The following is a 9,989-nucleotide window of genomic DNA, read 5'->3' on the forward strand; positions in this document are numbered from 1 at the left end:
GGGCACGAAGGTGCTAATTACTTGCTGGATGGGTAACATGTAAAAGAGGCACAGTTCTCATTTCCTAGCACCTCACCTGCATGTTGCCAGATGTGGAGGGCAGCACCTAACCGTGTCTTTATGAAGAAATCATATGAGTAAGTGTAACCAGAGAGAATAAAATCATGAGGGGAAGCTAAAGCAACAGACATTCATGAAGCCATTGTTTTCTGTCTGGATATAAAGGCAATTATTACTCCCTAAAGCACACTAAATTGCCAAGAGAATTCACTCCCGCTTACTAAAAATTAACTTCCCACCTCATCCCAGGTTCCTGGATTTTTTTTTAAAGGTTCCCACCACTTTACTCTGTCTTCGACATGGCCTCTTTTTTCTGTGGGTCTGCCACAGGAAAATCTAAGAGACGTGTGTGAGGGGGTCTTATGTTAAACATAAAATAAATGTAGATTGGATGGGGGGCTATTAATGCCTCCCTTGCCTGTGCCTTATTTCCCTGTACTCTGTCCCCTGATGTCACTTTCCCTTGGCCAGGTTGCTATATCAGAAGTAAGTCAGTGTGAGAGAGAGACTCCTGGTGGGGAAATCTGCAGGGAAGCTTCTCTCTTTACCTGCACATCCCTTTTGCTCTTTAAATTATCCTCATCCCCCACCTCCCTGCTTTATACATTATGGCGAAAGGTCTGGATTTAAAGACACAGGTCTGCTCCTGATTGCATGTAGTTCGGATTGTAGGATCTTTGCCGACAAGGAGTACTGACCATCATTCTGTGATGAAATCACAAAAAGCATTTAGGAGATTGCAGAGCTTAGAAGGGGTCATGGGTCACAAAGGTTTTAATATGAGGGAAATTCAACTCTTTTCACTTCAAATATGTTTAAACTGCTTTTTCTGTTATTAAATTTCATCTTCCAAACCCCCGGATTATGCTTGCCTTTTCCATCCTGGTGTAGCTGTGATATTAAATTTGAGATTTCATCAAAGTGAGTTAAGAAATTCAGTGGTTTTAAAAATAAATAAATCAAAATTACTATCAAGTATAATTATCAAAATCAAATTGGCTTTGCTGCAAAAAGAAAAAAACAGATTGTTGGAAGGTGTGTTAAAAACAAACACAGCAAATTTTGTAGCGCAACTCTATTCATAGATAACAAAAGCCCTTGATATGTTGCATAAAGCTATGTTTGCCGACTAGGGGGAGTTTGCTCCAGGCACAATAAAAACCTGATGACATCCCTCTCTTCTTCATCTAAAGCTGTACTTGGCAGTCCTTGCTGGTGCATCAGAGTCACCTATACAACCTGAAAGCTTGCAGATAGCTGATGCTGCTCCTTTGACACCAGGTTTCTGAGAACTGTCTCTGAGTGAATTGGTAAGGAATTACACAGTGCCCAGGTTGAGGGGAAACAAAATTACAGATTTTAAGATTCTATGTGCACAATCCATTTGAAATGGGAACCGTCCTGCTACAATTGGTTCAGAAGTTTTAACAACTGCTTCCTTCTGTCACTCTTTCCCATCACTGTTATAAGACTCTTGTCAGACTGGAAGTGAGAAAACAGAGCTGTCACATGGAGGCCCAGCCTGCCCTTGTGCAATATGAGACAGGCAAGGATAGTATCACTGTTGGCATTTTAGCAACAGAATAGATGTACCTGAGAAATGACCTATAAATGTATGGAAATTGCATTGTGGCAGTCTTCTCGTCTTTGGCTGGCTGTAGAATGTGCTTAGCTGCTGCAGTGCAGGACATATTCGGGAGAAGACAAGCCTAAAGAGTAAACCCTACACAAATCTGAAGTGGAGTCCCTAAGGCCATTGGATGACATCTTGTATGCCTCCCTCCAGCAACCCCTGCAGCCAAGCTGGTGCCAAACATATTGCTCTGCTTTCCTTTGGACCACATCTGTGAGGCCGAGCAGGGGGAGCCTGGGACCTTCATACACACTGCCCAGGCTTGCACACCAGGGAGGACACTGGTGTTGTTAATGTAGCTAAAACAATATGGGAGGCAGCAGTTATGAGTTATGGTTTTCTGCAGCCACAGCAGGTGGTTTAATTCTCTTAACAGTTTGATTTCACCCCAAGAGAGATCCATTGCCTCTTGAGACAGACTGATGCCAACAATACAGAAGGTGCTGAATAACGCAAGCACTGTGTCTACTTCAGTCCTATGGAGTGGTCACTGAAATTTTCTGTGCTTTTGACTCTCAAGATAATATGGGTCACTTAATGCACATCTTCACCTGCAATCTTCAAAGAGGTTTATTCTCTTCGTTTTCTCCATGAGCCGTCTCAGAAGAATTGGAAGCACTGGATTTCACAGAAAGCTGAAGCTGGACAAATTGCTAAGGTTACAGCCAAACAGCAAGCCTAGTTTGGGACTTCTGCTACTTTAGCAGTTCTATTTTCCTTATTGCCAAAGGTGTACTACAAAGCACAATTATGCTAATTGCCTGTATTGCACAAGAAATATGTCCCTTTGGGCAGCCTCCCCATCCCCACTTTCATCTAAATCCCATGTGGCATTATGTGCCCTTTTGGCTTAGATTATATCTTTTCTCCTTTTATGTTGCTCCAAAGGTTATAAAATGTGAAATTTCTGTAGCTCCTCTTTGATTTCAAAAGAAACTTGACAGTCAGGGATGACTTTTCTCTCTGCATGAATAGGAAGAGCACTTTTGAAATGGCTTGGCAATAGTACCTTCCATTCCTCTCTCACCTTGAAGAGCTTCCTTTCCTGTTTTCTGATGGATTTGTATTGATGTACCTTCCCAGGTGCCTTCAGTATGTGAGCAGTGGAGGTGTCTACCTCAATTAACGGTGAAAGCCCTACAAGAGGAGGAAAAGTTTGATGCTAGTATCACAATATGCCTTAAAACATGAGAGAGATTGTGGTTGACCAAGATGGATAAAGTGTGTGTGTGTGTGTGTGTGTTTATTTTACTGGCACTATTACAAGATCCCCAGGGGATGGGGTGGTGGTAGAATCTCATTCCTTGGAGGTTTTTAAGCAGAGGTTGGATGGCCATCTGTCATGGATGCGTTAGCTGAGATTCCTGCATTGCAGGGGGTTAGACTAGAGGACCCTTGGGATCCCTTCCAACACTATGATTCTATGAATCCAGGGCTCAACCTGGCTGAATATGATGCAGTGGCTGATACCTTCTCCCATCTGGTTAAAATGAGACAATATTTTTAATTGCCTATTAAAATGTAACAATTCTTCACTATGGCACTATGCTGCTCTGTGTCCTCAGCTTGTCCCTGTATGTAATTATTTTTCAGAAAGGCATAAAGAAATAAATGCAGATTATGCATCTGTTGTGGTTTGGCCTTTTCCTGCATACATTAAGGCAGTGTATCTTGAATTAGTTTCTGTTGACGGATCAGTTGGCAGAAGTAGCAAAGGGGAGGGGGGCATCCAGAGGGGCATCCGTGCTGGCAGCAGCTTGTGGAGTAATCCTTGTCTTCTCTTGTCCCTCCATATTAGCCTCCTGCTTCCTGTAGCATTAGGTGTTCTCCGAAAAGTCAATTAAAACAGCTGTACCTTACCCGACTCAATTACATTTCCTTGTGCTTAAAAACTAAACAAATTGAATCATTTTGCTGCCTCAGGCAGCAAATGAAGTTTCTTCTGGTAAATTTATTATCATCATAAAGCACAGCTTGATTTATGTTAAAATATTAAAAGGCATCTTTATGATGGAAATAAACAGTTTCTACTTTCTCCTTCTGTGGCTCACACGTTCTTTCCCTCTGAGGAATTAAAGTGTGGCATGGGATTTATTAGGGAAGTGGACTGTAAATCTGAAATCAAAGTGCCACTGGAGCTTAAATCCGTTGTCTTTCCACACTTCAAAGACCATGAGGAGAAAGAGCCACCCTTAAAAGTGAGACAGTTGAAAAAGGGGCATCAGGTTTGAGAAAAAGACTTTGAGAAGAAGCCTTCGGGGGGAATCATGAGCTTCACCTGTAGTGTTATACTAGTTGCAGTGAAGCTTCTGGAAGTAGAAAAATGTCAAATGTCAGCATGGCTCAGTGAATCCAGTCTCTAGTCAGTTCTTTTTTTTAAATTCCCTAGGTAGGACAAACCATTCACTCTCATATTTTGGATCCCTATCTGTATAATTGGATGAATAACTCTTTCTCACAGGATTTTCTTTTTTAATAAAAAAATTATAATGATTATGAAACACTTAGCAAATTCATTAAAGTCCCATGTAAATAGCCCTGAAGAGGTCCCTGACTGCTCGATTTGATCTGCTTAAAAAGTTAATGCAACCAAGAGTTGAACTTTTACTTAAAGCATCATACTATGTTCAGTGGTTGTACACAAGAGAACAGACTGCTCTTTCGGCCCAGTTCTCTGTGTCTAGTTGAAAAATACATGTCTCATTCGGATTGGGAAGTCATAAGATAAAGTGCCCAGTATATATTGCATATTTTGAAAACCACCCACCACAGCATGCAGATAAGCCTTGGACAATCCTACCTCGTGAACTAGATGGCTCAAAGCAAATGTTATAACTAAGTAAGTGATAGAATACTAGTCTGTCTTCTTGTTGTTTTTTAATATCCTGCCCTTCCTCCCAAAGGAGCCAAGGGAAGCAAACAATGTAGTAAAGCAGTACAGTTCAGAACATAATTAAAACACATTTATAATGACAAGAATATCTAAAAACATTTGAAAGCAGTCACATACCCTCAGAGCTAATAATTTAAAATTGCCAGGAATAATATCTCTCAGCCATCAAATGCCTGGTTGAACAAGAATGTTTTAAAATCCCTCCTGAATGTCAATAATGTGGGAGACGGAGTAACTCACCAAAAAGGGTATTCCATAATGGGGAACCGCCACCAAGGAGGGCCTGTCATGGGTTAGCACCAAGTGAGCAGAACCTAGTATAATGGACTGCATCATTCCAGAGTGGGGTCACAAGTTTGAATATTTAAAAAGCTTCCTGCAAGTTGAAAACCAACATCACTGGCAATAGTGAAGAGAGGGCTGGGATAGAAGTTTGTAATGTGTTGAGGGCGTCAGAGAATTTATAGCATGGGTAGGCAAACTGAGGCCCTGGGGCCGGATCCAGCCCAATCGCCTTCTAAATCTGGCCCACGGACGGGCCAGGAATTAGCGTGTTTTTACATGAGTAGAATGTGCCCTTTTATTTAAAATGCATCTCTGGGTTATTTGTGGGCCCTGCCTCGTGTTTTTACAAGAGTAGAATGTGTGCTTTTATTTAAAATGCATCTCTGGGTTATTTGTGGGGCATAGGAATTCATTTTAATTTCCCCCCCAAAATATATTCTGGCCCTCCACAAGGTCTGAGGGACAGTGGACTGGCCCCCTGCTGAAAAAGTTTACAGGGTGGCTTTGCATTTGAAAAATCTCTTCCCCCCTATAGTGTGTGAATGCCCCCTATGTGTAGCATGGCATGGTGCAGCTCACTGCACCGCTTCAAGCTGATGTTTGTATAGACCAGATGTAAAGGTAAAGGGACCCTTGACCGTTAGGTTCAGTCGCAGACGACTTGGAGGTTGTGGCGCTCATCTCGCTTTATTGGCTGATGGAGCTGGCATACAGCTTCCAGGTCATGTGGCCAGCATGACTAAGCTGCTTCTGGCAAACCAGAGCAGCGCACGGAAACGCCGTTTACCTTCCCGCCAGAGCAGTACCTATTTATCTACTTTCACTTTGACATGCTTTCGAACTGCTAGGTTGTCAGGAGCTGGGACTGAGCAATGGGAGCTCACTCCGTCGTGGGGATTTGAACCGCCAACCTTCTGATCGGCAAGCCCTAGGCTCTGTGGTTTAGACCACAGCGCCACCCGCATCCCCTAGACCAGATCTTAGAGAAGTGTTTTTGGTTGTTTTTTTTAAAACAACTTACTCTCAGACCAGGGTCTTACTGTAAAGTGCCACAGTTTGAGGCAAGGCATTTGTATTTATCTCCTCTTCCTAGGCGGCCCTCATTTTCTCTGCCCCTATAGAACCATTACCTTTGAACAAGCAGCTCATTTCTTATTGCCGTGTGACAAGGACCCTGAATGCAGGGCAGCTTCTTTCTTTAAGTGGCTAATAACTGGATTCTGCCTTGGTGTGTCAATGATGCATTCGTGTGTGGCAAAATGTCTTCTGACACAGCAATAAGATTTACTGGTACCCAGATGCTTAGAAGAAAAATGACCTGTCTAATCAAGAGGGTGTGCCCAACACTTGATGTGAGGTGGGAAGATCTGTGTACATATGTGCAGTGTTCTTTCGGACTAGTCCCTGCCACAAACTCTGACTAGTCCATCTGCTTCAGGAAGGAGCCCGATTCATCCTGCCAGCACAGGTCCTAATCCAGATAACAAAGACAGAATGAACAGAATCATTTGGCTCCCACTGCATGTAATTAACCCCCCCCCCTTTTGACATGTGTGCTGCTATTACCTTCTGCCACATGACAAGTGTGTAGGTAGGCTTTTCTTGCAAGGAAGAAGAGAGTTCTGACACATACTATCAGGGTTAGAATGGTGCTGGCACAAGTGGACCTCCGTGCTCTCCCTTAATGAGGTAGGCTATGTCACAGGAAAGGTGTATCCTTGAAAATCGGGTGAAGGCAACTTTGCAAGCCTTTTTTGGGAGGCTGGAAGACTCCCGCGGGGAGAAGAAGGCATGGGAGTCAGTTTGTGCCAGCCCCGTTACGCATTTTCAACTCTGAATCCCTGCCATTGTGTTCTGCTGTTAACACTGTGTCTCTAGCCGTATGTATTTATGAGAGCTGGAGTCAAAGGAGGAGGGAAATTAGCTTCATCTCTATCCTATTTATTTTCTCCCCATTTCTACTGAGGATACCAGCTGTGAGGTTTTGGAATGTTGATGCTCCAGTAAGAACCTGAATGACATCTCAAAGTCATTGAGCACAGCCCACTGACCAGATTCCAGATGGCAGCAACTTTTGTCACTTTCATTCAGGCGATTTGCAGATTCGCACTCTTATTTTCAATTAGTTATTCTGGGGAGGAAGAACTCCCTGCTTCATTTCTCATGGCTAACAGAGTTGGGAATCCTCATTGTTACCATTTAGAATGCAGCCTCATGAGAAGCTAATGGTTAACTCTCCCATATTAAGGTAACATTTCAATGTGACTCATTGAAAGGCTGCTTATGTATTTGCTCCCGAAATCTCCTAGTAAAATTCTGGCAACAGTAGGATTGCCATATTTCAAAAAGTGAAAATCCGGACACAAAAGTTGTTGAACCTTTTCTTTTTTCCCCAAAGCTGCTGAGTGTTTTTTGTGGGGTTTTTTTAGGGAATTCGCCAAAAAATCAACACTTCCAACATGGGTCGCTATACGCCAGGGTCTTCCCGATCTTCAGAAATTCCGACCAGACACTATTTCTGACAAATGAATCCCAGAAATGTCTGGGAAATTCTGGACAAATGGCAGTCGTAGGAAACAGGAACTTAGGATCTGGTTCTGTATTTACATGCAGTGTTGCCATGCTGCCAGCATCGGTTACAAGGGAAAAATGTTCATGGGGATAAACCTCAGTGTTGACAACATCAGAAAATAAAAAAGGAAATCAAAGCATTATGCAGTCAGATGTGCAAGAATCCTGAGAACTGTAGTTTTGTAAGGATGCTGAGAATTGGAGCTCTGAGTGAAAACTAAAGTTCCCAGGATTCTTTGGGGGGAGTCATGTGTGCTAAATGTGTGTTGCATATATTTTAAATATATGGTATGGATCTGCCCTCAGTGCCCTCTGGAAACCAGAGGTTTAACTTCTCTAGGTTTGCCATCTTCCCCTGTGGCAGATCATTTATAGATCTCTAATCTTTAATCAATAATATTAATCTGACAGTCTTTTAATCACATTTTAATAATGGCCAAAGCAAGTTGTGGTTACAGTCACATTGCTGTCAGTTGAGTCGCTTTATAAACCTTTCAACTTTTGGTTAATAATGAACAGCAGTGAAAACTTTAAGCTGCCACCATCAGAGCTTCCTCTTCTGTACCCTAGATGTGACTATGGCAGCCTCTCTTACTAAGGGAAAAGAGGTGGGATGAAAGTTAATTACACAGTGCCAGTTAAAATAGAAGATGGATGGAAGTCTAGGATGTACTGCCAAGTGGTAGAGGGTAGTCCTGGCATGATGCCACCTTTTACCTTATAACACCTGCTTCTGGTGACGAGGAGCAAATCTATGCAGTGGGGGGCAGGGAGAGAAGCCGTGAAGGTGGTGGCCTAAAAACTAGGTCAAGGCTGTATGATCATCAGTCGCAGCCACCTTGGCAGTAGAGAAAGTTTGCAACTCTTAAAGTGCTGCTTTGCACATCCAGGCACATGCATTTCTGAAAATGACTATCATTCCTGGTACCAGATCGCCTGTCTGCTGACTGCGTAATGGATAACCTTTATAATCCCAATCCTTTTTCAACACATTGGTTGACAGGGGCAGCACTAGGCGGTGGGGGCAGATCCAGTTGAACAATTCGTATCTTGGGCTTGTAGGCAGGTCCGGCGCGTCCATTTAGGCGAACTAGGCAATTGCCTAGGGCGCAAAAATGGAGGGGGCGCTGGCCAGGCTTGGGCGGGAAGGGCTAGCAGGCTGTAGCGGAGAGGTGCTGCTTGCCCCCTACACCACCCCCCGGCTCCCACTAAAGCAGGCTTTGGCGGGGGGCGGGCAGCGGGACGGGCGAGCAGCAGCTTCTCTGCTACAGCGGAGAAACTGCTGCTTGCCTCTCCACCACCCCCACCTCCCACTAAAGCAGGCTTTGGCGGGGGGGGGGGGCAGAAGGTGGTTCGCCAAAGGTGCAAGAAGCCCTAGCACCGGTCCTGCTTGTAGGTCAGATTTTCTGTTACAAACTGGTATCACTTTATCCATCTGTAAGTTTTGTAGAAACTTCTCCCAATGTAACAGAATTGGGATTAGCAAAAATTGTCATTCCCACCATGGGAATCATTCTTAGTTTTCTAAGCACCAGTGGTCAGGTGGGAAGTGTGATTTGGGGTAGGTAGGGTCTGATGAAAGCCAATGTCTGGTAAAGGAAAGGCGGGTTCTCTAGAAATCCCTTAAGTGCTATCTAATAATAGTGACTTTGATCTCATTTCGGAGCCCTGACCCAGGATCTATGGTCCTCTGAGTTCATCAAACTATTTCCAAGCCAAACAGCTTTTGGCTCCAGTGGTATCTATATTCATGGGTAGGGAGTCTGCTTTTTTCAAGCCGTGCTTTAATTAGTTCTTTGCATATGCAAATAGGTTCTAAGTCACTTAAGCAGCATACTTGATAGAAATTTCCATTTTTGAACAAGGTCAGCTGGTACCTTCCAATTGTCCAGTGACTCCTGATTATAATGCAAACATTCACCCCCGCCCCATGATATTCCTCCAATTAAAGTTAGCTTTAGGCAATTGTTCTAAGTAGACTCTAAGCTGCTAAGAAAGACTGTCAGAGAGACCTTATTGAAAGAATATTTGGCTCATGGAAACATTTTGTTTAAAATTATTGTCCTTATTTTTTAATAAGACCTTTGCCTATTACTTCTAATCCTGAAATAGTCACCTCATGTTGTTTTGGCTGCCCTACATATGTGCAGTAAACTCCCCCTAGAGCCTAGCTCTGCTGTAAACATATCTGTTTTGTACCAGTGTTAAGTATCATGGCTTCACCTAAGGAATCGTGGGAATTGGTTTGGTGAGGGTGCTGATAATTCAGTGTTAGATGCCCCTCATGCTTGCAGAACTACAGTTCCCTGGGAACGGGGAGTGGCTATGGCTGCTGTTGTTGTCATCTTGCAAAGAGTTTTAGCACCTTACAGGCTGATCTGTGTTCATACATCTGATAAAGTGGATTCCAGTCCATGAAAGTTTATGCCATAATAATTTTGCTAAATGAATACAAAATTTAAAGGCTTGCAATCTAACAGCCATGATTTCAAAGGGAAAGGGGAAAGCAAAGCAAGCTAATTCAGTTACCAGTTCTTGCAAGTTACT

The sequence above is a fragment of the Lacerta agilis genome, chromosome 2 (assembly GCF_009819535.1).
Source record: "Lacerta agilis isolate rLacAgi1 chromosome 2, rLacAgi1.pri, whole genome shotgun sequence".
In the NCBI taxonomy this organism is placed as follows: domain Eukaryota; kingdom Metazoa; phylum Chordata; class Lepidosauria; order Squamata; family Lacertidae; genus Lacerta; species Lacerta agilis.